This window comes from Rhamphochromis longiceps, linkage group LG12, assembly GCF_057381845.1.
Source record: "Rhamphochromis longiceps isolate RC_006_pf linkage group LG12, R_longiceps_female_GT1.1, whole genome shotgun sequence".
Taxonomy (NCBI): Eukaryota; Metazoa; Chordata; class Actinopteri; order Cichliformes; family Cichlidae; genus Rhamphochromis; species Rhamphochromis longiceps.
This window is the reverse complement of record NC_140568.1, coordinates 11,281,650-11,297,706: the sequence shown is the minus strand read 5'-3', so window position 1 is coordinate 11,297,706 and position 16,057 is coordinate 11,281,650. Positions and strand designations below refer to the sequence as shown.

Sequence of the window (16,057 nt, the reverse complement as noted above, 5' to 3'; positions counted from 1 at the left end):
TATGGCTGCTGTCAATAAACAGGCGAAGCTTACGGGTTATGCAGCCAACTTTGTAAGTTGGAACATTAAGTCTATGAATCACCCTGTTAAGTGCAAAAAGGTGCTTACACAACTGAAAAAATCTGCTATGTCTTTTCTGCACGGGACTCACCTTTGTATAGCAGACCAATATACAGGGTGGGCCATTTATATGGATACACCGTAATAAAATGGGAATGGTTGGTGATATTAAAGTCCTGTTTGTGGCACATTAGTATATGTGAGGGGGCAAACTCCTCAAGATGGGTGGTGACCATGGTGGCCATTTAGAAGTCGGCCATCTTGGATACAACTTTTGTTTTTTCAATAGGAAGAGGGCCATGTGACACATCAAACGTATTGGTAATATCACAAGAAAAACAATGGTGTTCTTGGTTTCAACGTAACTTTAGTCTTTCATGAGTTATTTGCAAGTTTTTCTTTGTTCACAGCCATTGACATGTCAAAGAGGTTAACACGTGAGGAGCGGATCGAAATTGTGTTGATATCTGGTGAACGCAGTAACCGGGTCATTGCAGCAGATTTCAATGCAAGACACCCTACGAGACCACCCATCTCCCATGCTACAGTCAGCAAACTGCTTGCTAAGTTTCATGAAACTGGTTCAGTGTTGGATTTGCCAAAATGTGGACGCAAGAAAACTGTCACTAATGAAGAAACATCAGTGGCTGTCCTAGCTTCATTCAGCAAGAGCCCACAGCGTAGCACTCGCCGCATGTCACTGGAGAGTGGCATTAGTCGAACATCCCTTCGGTGGATATTAGCTACTCACAAATGGCACCCTTAGAAACTCCAGCTACTGCAGCATCTCAACGAGGATGACCCAGATCGGCGCACAGAATTTGCAGAATGGGAAAAACAAAAATTGGAACAGGACCCTCAGTTCACGCAGAAGATTTTGTTCAGTGATGAGGCAAACTTTTGTGTGAATGGTGGAGTTAACAAACAAAACCACCGCTATTGGTCTGACACTAACCCACATTGGATGGATCCCTCCAAGACTGTTGGAACAACAAAAGTGATGTTTTGGTGTGGTATATGGGGTACAACGATAGTGGGTCCATTCTACATGATGATATGTTTCCCTCTTTATCAGAATCAGAATCAGAATCGTGTTTATTGGCCAAGTATATGTGCAGACATACAGGGAATTTGGTTCCGGTAGATGGTGGCTCTCAAGCACAGCAATGTAAATCACACACACACACACACACACACACACACACACACACACACACACACACACACACACACACACACACACACACACACACACGTGTCTATATATACACATTACACATACATACACAAAGCTGTGTAAACCAACTATAAATAACGAATCTAAACTTATATACATAAAATACAGAAATGAATGAGGTGGAATGAATACTACAAAATGTACATAAGGTGCAGTTGCAGTCTGGCAGTGGGAGCAGTGTGACAGGTCAACTGTTAACCCTCCTGCCATCCTTTAAAAAACTCACACCCATCACCCTAGGGACCATTCTCAGCCACGCCATAAAAAGACCATATATCCATATTTTATTCCACTTTAAATTAGCCAACCTTGTAAAACTACTTCTCCCTGAAATATTCATGTAAAGTTTTAATTATATTTTCGTTGTTTTAACCCTTCAAATCCCAGTGTTATTACATGAGCGCCCTGTGTTATAAGCCCCAAAAACCAAAAAACGAAACTAAATATTTCCACAAAAAACCAGTTGAAGTAATATGTGATTGTCATTATAAGTAGGCCTTTAGATGGACCAAAGATTGGCACCAACATACATTTTGACCTGCCATTATTTTTTTTGCATTTTTTTTGCAATTTAAAAATTAAAACTTCAAGGCCCTGAGTCTTCATTGACATCCAAGAAAAGAAGAAAAAATAAAATCATATGATGATAATTTGGGGTTGAAAAATAGCGTTTATAATGGAAGTCAATGGGCAGAAAATGGTCCCCAGGGTGATGGGTGTGGGGATTTCTGCTGCTCAGCCATTTTAGGCTGATTTAAGGAATTCACACTGGAATATTAACATTGACAGGTAAAAACTATCCTGTGGCAAGTTTGGTTATATTCCACTGAACACAGTGGAAATGGCAGCCATTTAACACATAGCAGTGGCACAAAAAGGTCCCAAGAAGGCAGGAAGGTTAAGAAGGGAGATGGCGAGGGGAAAGAAACTGTTCCTGTGTCGGGTGGTCCTGGTCTGCAGGCTTCTGTACCGTCTGCCAGAGGGCAGCAGATCAAAAAGTCTGTGTCCAGGGTGTGAGGGGTCTGTGATGATTTTCCCTGCTCGTTTCCTGGTTCTTGAGAGGTACAGATCCTGGCTGGAGGGCAGGGGGGTGCCGATGATCCTTTCTGCTGCCCGTACAGTCCGCTGCAGTCTGCTCCTGTCCTGTTTAGTGGCTGCTCCATACCAGACTGTGATGGAGGAGCACAGGACAGACTCAATGACCGCAGTGTAGAACTGGATCAGCAGCTCCTGTGGAAGACTGTACTTCCCCAGTTGTCTCAGGAAGTACATCCTCTGCTGGGTCTTTTTGAGGATGGAGTTGATGTTGGTCTCCCACTTCAGGTCCTGGGAGATGGTTGTACCCAGGAACTTGAAGGAACTTTTAGCTGAAATAAAAGAAAATTCAATATTTTAGTGGTAATAAGTGAAAAACAACCAACAAACATTTTAGCAGAAATAAAAAACATCCAACAAACATTTTTAGCAGAAATAAAGGGAAAAAAACCCAACATTCTAATCATAAAAAAGGCTCTGAATTAAAATCCAGTTATTTTATTTTTTTTAATGTACTAAGCCTCGACGGTCTGCTCCATGTATTCTTTCCAGCCAATAGGTCTCTGTCAATGATAAATTGTATTTAGTAGTCAGTATAATCTTTTAGTGATATAAGTTTGCATATGGTAAAATACTGCATGTAGTTATTTGTATTAGGAAATATTCAACCATGTATACTTAGAGGCATATAATCAATTGTGTAGTGACAGGATGTGTGATCTCTAGCAGGCTACAAAAGGCTTGGTGTGCACTCCAGGAATGCACCCCCACGTCCTGGGAGCATGAGAGAGGTCGTACCTTGTTTTATTGTTTTACGGTAGGATTAACGTAGCTATGTCTGTTTTAGTTTAAGTGCCTTCTTTAGATATAGATGAACTGCTGGACTTCCTCACCGTGTTATCTAGGGTGAACCATCTAGGGTGGGGGAGACTACCCTCTTTATGACCAAGGATGTACCTTTTGTGCTTTTATGTTATATGACCCTTTGATCAGCAGGACACACACACACACACACACACACACACACACACACACACACACACACATACACTCACAGAAGTATAAATAAAGACTGGGGCAGTTTCTTGGCGCGAGTCTCTCTGTCTGGAGGCTGCCCTTGCTAGCAAGAAGTTCTGTGTGTTTCTCTTCTCTGAGTCTTTACTGAAGAAGTGTTTTATAACATTTTCCTTAACAGTCTCAAACCCTCATAAATGTTGTGTGTAGTTGTCAATGCTTTAATCAGATCATAAATGTGAGAATGCGGGATGGTGCGTTTATCAACAACAATTTCACCTTTGTTATTGTAAGAAATCAAGTCTGGTGAGTGGTTCAGCACTGATAAAATAAGCTCTCCATTCCTGATGGTTCCTGCATGCTGTTGCTGCTGCTTTCATAAGTCCAACTGATGTTGGGGTACCAAAAACATCTTTTGCACATGCTCCATGTTCACTTGTTTGCTATCAGTCTGGTTACGAAAGGTTTTTCAAAGTTTTGATCTTTTTGTCAGTGATCAGTCTGATTATTGTTTCTTTTTTCTTTTTTGGTTGTTTGCACTAATGATCTGCCTTGCAGTACGTTAAAGGCTATCTCACAATGCATTAATGAAATCTATGTTTGCATTACTAATAAAAAGTCTGCGCAGGCTAGGGGGTGACTTGTATATCAGTTCCAACAGAGACAGATTCCCCTGCATGCGCAATGCCATCCTTTCACCTCTTCAGTGTTTTTTGCTTTGGGATATAAACAACAGGATGGTCTGACAGTAAATTGGTTCTGAGTCTCAAATAGTCCGGGGTCTTGGCTTTATAGTCTATTAAAATGCCCGTATGTTGCGGATGTGGCATCATTAAATAATTCTACATAGTATTTAGTATTACCTGGAAACATTTTCCTACCTAAAAGCATATTTATCTCTGCGGTTAAACAAAATTAGGTAAGTTAGTGTTCAAGGAAATGGTTCTACTGGATTTTCCGTGAATAAAAAAATTCTGAACTCGATATATACAACTCAGATTCCTATGATGCACATATTTCATGAACACATTTTGTACTTCTACATTATTGGCGGCATCATTCATTAAATTATCTATAATTAGCAAATTGTTCTTGTTTGTAGGTAGGAGGGTATCATCAGCCAGAGATTCAGGCATATCACAAAGTTAATGTCTCTTATCTGAAGAAAATGGTTATATAGCGGCTGCCAGCATGAGTATATACATACATATATATACACAATGCTATCAATACTATGTGAAATAATCCTGGAAGAATTTTCAACAATGTTTTTGACCAAAAAAAAAAAAAAAAAAATCTTTCTGCAGTTACTGAGGCCACTGACGACCATGCTAAAAGGGTGCTGCAGTCTGCCATCAAACCCTTAATCTAATTTAATATCCATAAGGGTGAGTTGTATAGTCTGGGAACACACGGAGCTTGTTGTAGACAGCTTTGACGTTCCTCACAGCGGTTTCACTCTTCAAATGAAAGATCTTTTTATCACGTCTGATAGTATCAGATACAGCTACTATGTGTGCGTATGATGTCTGATTGGCTACAAACACATGGACTAATCCTTTCAAGGAGTCGTGGGTGACAACTTTTGAGTTTAGCACATTGAGTTTTACACCTTTACATTTAACCTGTGTGTCTTGACCTGCAAGGTGTGATATGCATAGCATTTTGGCCCTGCGGACACAAATTCGACTATCGACTAAATCCGCACCCCCTTCTCCAGAATCTAGTTCACCTGTGAGATCCCTGAGGAAAGATCCTAGAGGCGGCATCCAGTCGCCAGGGCGTGCTGTGAAAATGACACTGCCTGTGTCACATTACAACACGAGCTGCTGTAGCTTGTTTAGCAAATCATACAGCATCAGTCTAGCATGTGTAGTGGTCATGGCATCCACAAAGACATTAACATCCTTCACACAGGCTGCTCTACCACCAGCATGGCACCACTGCACCATGACGACATCAGAGATGAAACTAAACTGACGCATGGCATACTGGTCACTAAACACTGACTGGCTGAATCTAGAGGGGTCTGTGATTAACTCAGATGAATGTTTGCCCTCATGCTGAAACGCCCCCATAACGCGTTTAGCAGAAGTTTGTTACAGTTTCTAACAGCTTTATTTACACATATCTTGGTCGAGTCTAGCATTATTCCCTCCTCATAACACTCGTCAGTGTGTTTCTGCTGGTCATCAGGAGTTTTAATATGTTCTGCATAGCCTGAAGGCTCCTGTTTAAGTTTTAAAAAGGCTTTAAACAATGCGTCTCTCTTATTGGGAAAATGCAGCACCTCATCCATAGAAACAATCCTGTGTCCTTTCTCAAGAGCTTTTTCAAGCTCAAACGACACCCATGTGCCCGACAACATCCTCTCACTGTCAGTGTGCAGGCATGCTGTCTGCTGGTTCTGCTTTTCAGCACACATGCTACAGAGTGGGAACATCAGTTTGTTGTGGCATCTGTAGGAAAGGACTGGGTGAAACAGACCTCTAGGTGGAGTACTGAGCATTTAACAAAGCTGAAATAATTTTCCAGCCTGTCAAAGTTGTTGTAAATGATGTGTGGGTGCCTGACAGGATAATATTTTTAGACTGCACTGTGGGATAGAAGCTGGTAAAATGATAGTAAAATATTTTTTCATAACAAGTAGTCTTGTGGTACAGTTTCATGCTGTTGGTGCACCCTCCAAAGAGGGTGTCTCGGGGGTTCAGGTGTTCCGGCTTGCTGTATGTGCGCAAGAATACCGTAACTGCAGGGGCTGTGTACTTCAATGCCTCCCATTCACATTGCCACATCACGACCACGTTCACACTGTGTTGTGATCTCAATGCATTCACTTTATCACAAAACGCGTGATGCAGCAATCTGTAGGATGCCTTGCTGACAGAGTTAACCTCACTCTCGGGGTAGCATTTAACACACCCGTGGTGGAAACACCCTGCAAATTCATAAGCCGTATTGTTTGTGGGGTCAAAACCATCCACAAAATATGGACCAACTCTCTGTTTGGCTCCTCGGAGCACGTGTTTTACCACTGTGCTGGTAGTGTGGGCTACATATTGAAGCCATTCAAATAGAGAAGTTAGAAAACATCTTATTCTGGTCAACATATGCACCATCATAGATAAGAGCAAGCATGTTATCAACATCGATAACACAATAACGCCTCAATTTAGCATGGAAAAATCAGAGGGAGACTGGGAGATTCTGGGAGACGGTCTGGTACCATTCCATAAATCTCACCACTTTCAGACATCCTGTCATAGCCGTAGAAGTAGGGGTCTGGGTAGGGTCCCACATAATACTCATTGACTCTTGTATTAAATTTGTATGGGAAGTGACCCTTCTCCAGGTCTTCAAAACCTAAAGCGACGGGTATTTTAGCAAGTCCCATGGGCAAGAAGCTGAATGACTCGATCCATCACTGGTCATAATCCATGTTGTACATGAAAATCACATGGCTCCCTCTCATTGTGATACTGGGTGTTATGCCCTGCTTGACAAAGTACTCCAGAAGTATGTAGTTATCAAAGCCAGGTGCGTTTTGTGCTATGAATGTGTACCCACGAAATTTTGGGCGTCCAATGCCTATTACATAGCACAAGTTGTTGGCGGCATTGTTTGGTATGTACAAATCTTTACCTTTCTTTGACAGTATGTTGTCATATGGTATGCGTGCCACTCTTAAACGGGCACCACCGTTACTGTTCTGCGCTACTGTGACAATAAACTAATTCGTCATAACTATAGAACCATCATTACTCTGCATGGCCTGCGCTATTTCATCAAGAAAATGTCATTGTACTCATCTTCAGCATTTAAAACAGTCTGTACATCAGAAGCCAGGGAAGGGCCTCTCAAAACAACATTTGCCTGGCTGAGAGCCAGACACTGCCCTGTCTATGACATTGGCTATGCAATCTCTTACCCTTGCTGGTACCTGGTCTGGAATATCCACGCTTATGTCTCTAAAATCAATACGCTCACGCAATTCTCTTGCATTAGAAGCAGGTATGACTGTGTTTACCAAGCCCGTGCAGGTTTGGTAAGGGCAGCTCTTGTCTGTGAAGGATTAACACATAACACATTGTCAGTGTTGGAGGGCTCATGCAGAAGGAATAGTGATGACATTAGAGGAATGGGGATGTACTCTGATGTGTGCAGGAGCAGCAGAAACAGCAGGAGCATCGTCAGATGGTCTGGCACGGGTTGCGTTCTCACAGACACGCATACTATTCAGTCTTCTGTGTAAAATATCACATTTCGTTAAAGTTTCTTCAGTCCGCTGATTAAATACCTTAAAGTCAAACCATCTAACAGGCTTAGCGGTACCATTACTGTGTTTGAATAACTTATTAAGAGGGTCCATGGCTAGGGCTTTAAAAGTCAGACATTAAAAATGCTTGTTGTTGTTGGTTAAGTTTAGCTTCTATCACATGTTATCGGCTGATGGGTCGCTAGAACTCTGGTCAGAAAGTTGAACACCAGTGGTATCCATGCAGGCTTCATAAGCCTCTGCTAGTTGAGAATCTGTTATACAACCTTCTTCTAAATCTATGCGTGTAACGTCGTCATCATCATCATTATTACTCATGCACGTGGGTATGGTAGGTAAGAGATCTAAATTAAAGTCTGATACACTGTGCTCAAAAACATTGATAAAATCAGCAGGCACGCACTCACCCTGAGGTGACCTGGGGCCCGTTCTTCGTACCTCGCTAAGTAGGTTAGCCGGATTAGATTGTTGACGATTTCGCGTGATCCTGGATCAGTCGGTTCCCCGAAGCTCATCCGGGACTTGCTGTCATAGCAACAGAGCCGTAAGCGTAAACCTGCTCGGGAGCAGGTTTACTTTATGTAAACAGGATTAGATCGCGGCCACGCAGGTATGTCCGCTTCATTTATACGAAAGCAACAGCGATAAATAAATAACATCAATGTAACTGAAGATAATGCAGCACTTGATCCTTTTATTGATGTCACACAGATACATACAGGTCATTTCCTAAAAAAGGGAAATGTACTATTAACATTCTATTACATGTATGTGATTATTACAGATGTAATTCATATTTCAGAGTAGTAATTGTAAATTACTTCGTGTAATCAAGATGAGAGACCACGGCTATAAAAGCAAAGGTGGATTTGGGAAGCCTGTCGCAGCCATGTCCTGTCCGTTTACGCGAGCAACCCATTGCGGAAGGTGCAAGATTGATAAGGAGAGTCCTCAGAATTCAGCGTATATTGCGGGACAGACAGGATCCTTTAGCTCAGCGCGACAGTGTGCTCATTGAGAGATATCGATTTTCCCGTGAGGATATTATTTACTTAACCAACTTGTTGACGAGGGGGTGCAGGACCACCACCTGTCTTTTTTTGCTCTGCCCTTTTCTTGGTTGCTGTTATAAACAAACAAACAGATTATTTCAGGCTCTCTTTCCAAGAGACGAAAAGCAATATAAGTGATAAATATTACCATTCTGTAGAATATTCTTATATTTCACTTTTACTTGTTCCCATGTTCTAGTGGGTCCTGTTGTGGCTCTAATGTGAAAGAGGATATAATATAACAATATAATATAATGTAATATAATATTGGATAATATAGTGTAATATAATAAATCTACCCTACCGCCTACTGGTGTTGGCCAGAGGGGCCGATGGCGCAATATGGCAGCCTCGCTTCTGTCAGTCTGCCCCAGGGCAGCTGTGGCTACAACCGTAGCTTGCCTCCACCAGTGTGTGAATGTGAGAGTGAATGAATAGTGGCATTGTAAAGCGCTTTGGGTGCCTTGAAAAGCGCTATATAAATCCAATATATTATTATTATTATTATTAAATTACTTACGAGTTTAATTTGTCAGCAACTTTCTGCCAGCCCTCTCTCCTTGCTTTTGCAGCCTTTGCAGTGTTCCCTTGCGTTCTGATTAAACTCTGAAACTCCTGAAATCCCTCACTCAGGAGTTCTTGCTCTGCTGCCGAAAAATACCGAGCCGAGCGCGCTCCTTCGACATTTTCGCCGACCAATCAGAGGGTTGCCGATCAATGTTTCTACTATCGATGCGTAGCCCCTTTTATGACACCCAGTGATGTCACATTACTGCGTCCAGCTGTACTAATCGTCAACAGCAGGTGTGTTCGGGGAACCGGATTAGCGAGCTCACGGTTAGCGCGATGATTTGATCTTGGATGTGTCATTTGATCTTGGATGTAGTAAGCGACGTACGAAGAACGGGCCCCAGTTGTTAAAAAAGGGGTCTAGCTCTCCCCTATCTGTCATGGTCTGGGTGGTTTTCCACAGCATCGGCTCTTCCCCACTGGGTGGAGTCTTTGTTGTTCCTCACCTGATGGCAATCATACCGGCAGTATTTATGACCTGCGTACTCAACTGGTCTTCGCCAGATTATCTGCCAACTTTAGTCAGTTCTCGGCCTCATGTCTGTTCCTTGGTGACTCATCGTGTATATTAACCTTATTTCCTCTGTTTTCTCGTCAGCATCTGAAATCCACCTAACAAGCTCTCCTGGATACAAGTTTGCAGCCGCCGGTAATCTCTCCCTTTTTTTGAACTGCCAGTCTCTCCTGCCTGCCTTCCTGCATTGCACGCAGCACCTACCTGGACCTCTCCTGCCTCCCTCCTCCACGCAACCCCCACCTGCAAGCTTGTAAGACAGCTCAGTGTATTATTCCCAGATTCACCCGCAGCTCTCTGTGGGATTCCCCTGACTGCTCTCTCCTCTGTTTCAGTGCCCTGGCCAGCCACAGTTTCCCCTGCCCAGTCCCTGCACCCAGTTATCCCTGCCATCTAGTCATAGTCATAGTATTTTCTCTCGCCTCAGACGTCTAGTTTATATTCCTTAATTCTAGTCTGAAATTTCTGTTAGCCTCTGAGCATTGTAAATAAAGACTCTTTTCGTTACACCGCACCTCTGGCCTCCGGGTTTGAAACTGCACTTGAGTCCATCCTATTTCCACGGGCCACTGTGCCATGACACTATCACACACAGCCTGTATTGTAGTTGCTTGTTTTTTGTCTTCTTCCTATTCTATATGGCGTAAATATTCCAGAAATGTCATGGGCTTGTCATCGTCCTCATCATGCAGAGGGATTCTGTGCTGGCTGTGCAGACAGACATGTGTTAAAACATTATATACGCACTACATCGTTTGAAAAAAGAATATACACGTCTCTTTTTTCTTTATGACTGTACTTAGTGTTTGTCCAGTGTTATTCAGGTCGTGTCCGGTTCTCCACACGCATCGCACTCTGTCTCTGGCCTGTAGGTATAAAACCAAGGGGGGAATAGATCATCATATGTAGTTATTTAAACCATTTTAAATTCTGACACACGGATACAGACACTTGCATACACGCCTGGCGTAAGGCTTGGTCTTACAACCACCGAGTCTAAAAGTTTTTCTCGTCAGTTTATTACCAGAAAAACCTTCTGGTGCGCAAGTGAGAGAAATGCAGAGTTAATACATCATTTAAAAAAAAAAAAAAAATTAAAAAAACAACAACTTGTACTTAAACAACTAATTCTGTAAACACCTTGTGCTTGTTAGAGGGTCTCTAATGGGCCTTCTTTGTCTTTGACCTATAAAAGCAGGTGTTTCTGAAGATACTCAGACACGTGCCATGTTACTATATGAAATAAAATACAGCAGATGATTTCTTTAATATTAGACACACAGTACAAAGATACTATTTTGTGTCAGAGGATGGGTGTCAGTATATTTTAAAAGACGTAAAAAATACCAACCTTCCACCTGTAAAACGTCTCCTGTGCCGTTCTCACACCTTCCTAAAAACCAAGCTTTTGTTTTAGAAGAGAAAATAGATTGAATATTGTATACTGATACACATTTATAAAATACAGTAATAGCCGTGTTTTCCTTACTATTTATGAAGTCTATGTTTAAAAAAGAACGATGTTAGCCTTGCTGATTGGTAGACTGCACTGGTCCACTGAGATGGTCCAGGTACTGAGAAAAAAATGCATATGTATATATATTTATATATATTACTACTTTTATCACATGCACTAATTGTTTCGCTAAGGAAATGACTGGTATCACTGCAATCAAGTTATCTTAAACACAGCAAATCAATTCACCATGAGCACCTATGAAAGGCCTAATTTCTATACTGTATGAGCCCCAGCTCAGGGATTGCACATTGCCTGACTAATATTCCAATGGCCCAGTAAACATAAAAGGAAACCCAAATACCAAAAAAAAAAAAAAGTTTTAAAATTTGACCTGTACTCTTAAACAAACTAGGGAGAAAAGTGCAACAAAAGCAGAAAAAGAAAAAAACGAGACAATCGTCCTATAGGAGATAATACAATATAAATTACATGCCAGTGCAAACATTTCCTTTTTTATGTGAAATATATTAAATTAACATACCTCCAGCTGACTGCTATGTTTGCTGCACAACTTGCTTAGCGTCTTCTTAGTAGTGATGTGACGTTCTGTATCGAGGCTTCAAAGCTTGTGTCGAGTAATGGAGGGGGCGTTTCTGCGATGCGCGTAACAAGGCTTTCTTCATTTATGGCTGAGCTGAAAATGATTCAATTCAATTCAATTTTATTTATATAGCGCCAAATCACAACAAAAGTCGCCTCAAGGCGCTTCATAGATACAGAGAAAAACCCAACAATCATATGACCCCCTATGAGCAAGCACTTTGGCGACAGTGGGAAGGAAAAACTCCCTTTTAACAGGAAGAAACCTCCAACAGAACCAGGCTCAGGGAGGGGCGGCCATCTGCTGTGACCGGTTGGGGTGAGAGAAGGAAAACAGGATAAAGACATGCTGTGGAAGAGAGACAGAGGTTAATAACAGATATGATTCAATGCAGAGAGGTCTATTAATACATAGTGAGTGAGAAAGGTGACTGGAAAGGAAAAACTCAATGCATCATGGGAATCCACGTCAGCCTACGTCTATTGCAGCATAACTAAGGGAGGATTCAGGGTCACCTGATCCAGCCCTAACTATATGCTTTAGCAAAAAGGAAAGTTTTAAGCCTAATCTTAAAAGTAGAGATAGTGTCTGTCTCCCGAATCCAAACTGGAAGCTGGTTCCACAGAAGAGGGGCCTGAAAACTGAAGGCTCTGCCTCCCATTCTACTTTTAAATACTCTAGGAACAACAAGTAGGCCTGCAGTGCGAGAGCGAAGTGCTCTAATAGGGTGATATGGTACTACAAGGTCATTAAGATAAGATGGGGCCTGATTATTTAAGACCTTGTATGTGAGGAGCAGGATTTTGAATTCAATTCTGGATTTAACAGGAAGCCAATGAAGGGAAGCCAAAACAGGAGAAATATGCTCTCTCTTTCTAGTCCCTGTCAGGACTCTTGCTGCAGCATTTTGGATTAGCTGAAGGCTTTTCATGGAGTTTTTTGGACATCCTGATAATAATGAATTACAGTCGTCCAGCCTGGAAGTAATAAATGCATGAACTAGTTTTTCAGCATCACTCTGAGACAGGATATTTCTAATTTTAGAGATGTTGCGCAAATGGAAGAACGCAGTCTTACATATTTGTTTAATATGTGCGTTGTGTCATGATCCTGGGCCATGTTGGCCCAGCAGTCTTAGTATTCATGTCTTTTTGTGTATTGTTCCTTATTTGATTTCCCCTTGTGACTTTTATCCCCTGTGTGCCCCTCTATGTATCTGTGAGCCCTCGTCTCCCCTCCTTGTGTTTCATTCCATGTTTCCCCAGCCCACTATGCCCGTGCTCTCTCTCTCCTCCTGTCTGCACCTCTGTGTACTTCCTGTTTTACTTTGACAGTCTCCCGTCAGTGTTGTTTACTCCTGCCATGTCTTGTTATGTTTATCTGTGTCAGCTGTGCTCCCATGTGTGGCCACTTCCCCAGATCATCCCTCCTGTGTATTTAGTCTCTGTGTTTCATGTAGTCTGTGTCGCGTCGTCTGTGTTCCCACCCTCCGTGTTTCCATGCCCAGTCTTTTGTATCCCCAGCCATAGCATAGTTTGTTCCCAGTTTAGGTTTGTTTAGTTACTGCTCTTGTGCTGCCCTCATTTTTGTTTGTTTCTTTCGTGATCATCAGCCACAATAAAAGGTTCGCTTTTGTTTAAGTGCACTCCCGTATCCTCACTTGTGTTCGCACCTGGGTCCTCAGCACACTCTCCACACAGTCTGCCACTGCGACCGTGACAGTACGACGCGACCAGGCCGGACCCAGCCACACAAGAGAGGGAGATCATCCAGACGGTGGAGTCGCTATGTAGTAAATGGCTGCAGTGTTCCGGAGTGGAGGAACGGGAGGAGTTAGCCCGCCAAGTGGGAGTATGCGCGTCTGTATTTCCCTGGTTATGGGAGGCACTACACCCGCTGATCGTTGACTTTCTCGTCACCGCTTTCCAACTCCGTCCGCAGCCGCAGCTGCCCAGTGTGCGGGCTGCGCCGCCAGAGCCCTGCTGTTGTCCTGTTTCCCCGCTGCTTCGCGAGCCAGACGCAGTTAGGGTCGGAACGGTGAGGCTCACCACCGACACACCATCCGCTCGCGCCTCATCGGCTTCCGGGTCTTCACCGCGGTCTGGCCACACGGCGCGGCGCACGGAGATGACGGAGGCCATAGACTTTGGTGAGGAAGAGCGGCAGCAGGTGTTACGGGCTTATCGGGAGGACGAGCTCCAGTGGAAGCCCTGGCTCATTCTGGAGGAGGAACTCACACCTGTTGCACCGCCTACCAGCCGCTCGCCCTCTCCACCCCGCTCGGACTTCACTTCCCCTGCCTCGCCTTTAGCGAGGATATGGGCAGAGGATGAGATTGCCGCTACGTCACCCTCTGCTTTGGTGGCATCAGCGTCCATCGCACCAGCTACCAGAAAGAAGCGGCGCCGTTGCACCGCACTAACTCCGGTGAGTGACTGTGTTTTTGTGCCTCGCGATCCTTCTATGGAGAAGAGGGAGATGAGCATTGATTTGCCGGGGCCGGAAACTATAGCGGAATTGTGCTCCAAAGCCGACAGAACTGTGTTTAGTTGTTCAGAAAGACCTACTACGGAAATCATGGAGTCCGGCCTCTGTGAGCGGCAGCAAGCAGCTTGCACCCACGTAGAGGAGGAGCTCCGGGGAAAGCCGTGGCTCACCCCCGATTGTCAGCACATCTTTCGGGGAACACGCCTGGCTCTCGGGGGCCCTCGGAGCTGCCAGGGTCTGCCACCCCTCACTTCCCCAACAGCCAATGCTTCAGCCTCAGTGGTTTCCTCAAGGAAGAGGCGACATCCACGTCGCTGCAGCACCATGCAGCAGCTGGAGGTTAGTGGAACTCTCGTTTCCTCTCGGACTCCGTTAATAATAGAGGTTAGTGACAATCTTTCGCCTCAAAGTCTTCCAGAGTTGCTGGAATGTGACTGTCATGAAGGGTTCGCAGACGCTCCAGAGATAAAGACAATTTCTACATGTGCTGGAGGAGCGATAGCGACCCAGTGCTCCTCAACACCACCCATTCTCTTGCTAAACGATGAAAGTATTGATCACAAACTCATGTTTGGTGTGAAGGGTGGTGATATAACCTCTGGTCATGAGCGGTGTGACTTTAATAATGACACCCTGTCTGTACCCGGTGATCAACTTGACTGTTCCTTAGCTCATCCATCTTGTGACTCATCTACTTGTTATGAATTGTGTAAACCAGAGGAGAACAATTCAAAGCGATCTCTGAGTGATGCTCTCACTCCTGTACTCAACAAGCACAATTCACCCGAGTTTTATGTTCCAGGTCAAGAGAACAGTAATGGCAATGTGGTCTATGCTCTGAACTCTAAGAGTGAATTGTGCCCCCCGGAAGAAGATGGGGCACACATGTCTGAACCATGTAGCTCCAGCACCCCTCAGGGCGCAGTGAATGCTGAGGCTGAGATCTGGGCCTCCGATACTGTCTCTAATGGTCATGTTTTACCGTCAGTTTGTGTAAATTTGGAACCATGTTCTTTTGATTCTTCGAAATCAAATACCAGGCCGAGCCACATGATTCCTGTCAGTCAGAGCATAATGAGGCTTCAATCCCCTCTGACAGCATCACTTTTGATTTATTTGTGACTAATGTGGTCACTGCTAAAGTAGGGGTGCAACGATACACAAAATTCACGGTTCGGTTCGATACTTTGGTGTCACGGTTCGATATTTTTTCGATACAAAATAAAATGTTCATGCCTTTTTAATTTGTCATTTATTAAAATTATAAATATATATTTTAACTCAAAAGTACAGTTTTTAAATTTAACCCTAACCCTTGTGCGTGTTTTTTATTTTGACAGCGAATGCGCACCTGCGGACCACTTATGTGCAGCCCTGGTTATATAGCTCATCATATTGCAGCCACAGAAATTCTTTTGTCCATGAAACCATAAAGCTGCACTTTCTTTTTGCCTTATAGTCTGATTTGTCATAACTTTTCCGTTTTGCGGTAAGCTTTTCTTTGGCTGTCACTTCTTCACCCTGACCTGTCTTATTTGGCTCAGCAGAACTAAAATATATATCCTGCTGCTTTTACACACACACACTCACACTCACACTCACACACACTCACATAAGCTCAGCGATTCTCTGCGTGATCAACCTCTCACATGTTTAAGCTGCGGGAGATTTCACTTGTCATGTTTGCATAGTAAGCTAACAATTAATAAGACTATGTCAGAGGAATTGGTGCACAAATGATCATCACTCACC

The 16,057-nt window shown here is 43.4% G+C and overlaps 1 protein-coding gene and 1 long non-coding RNA gene across 2 annotated transcripts in view; both read right to left on the bottom strand.

The window, feature by feature from the left end:
* The window catches only part of LOC146656966 (glutathione hydrolase 5 proenzyme-like), a 168,223-nt gene that overhangs the window by 116,811 nt on the left and 35,355 nt on the right, over positions 1-16,057 (bottom strand). The window lies entirely within an intron of this gene.
* On the bottom strand, positions 11,109-11,896 carry LOC146656968 (uncharacterized). Its single transcript, XR_014914194.1, has 3 exons — positions 11,759-11,896; positions 11,248-11,332; positions 11,109-11,163 (listed from the first exon to the last, which is right to left on the bottom strand). It is a non-coding gene; the product is annotated as an uncharacterized LOC146656968 (long non-coding RNA).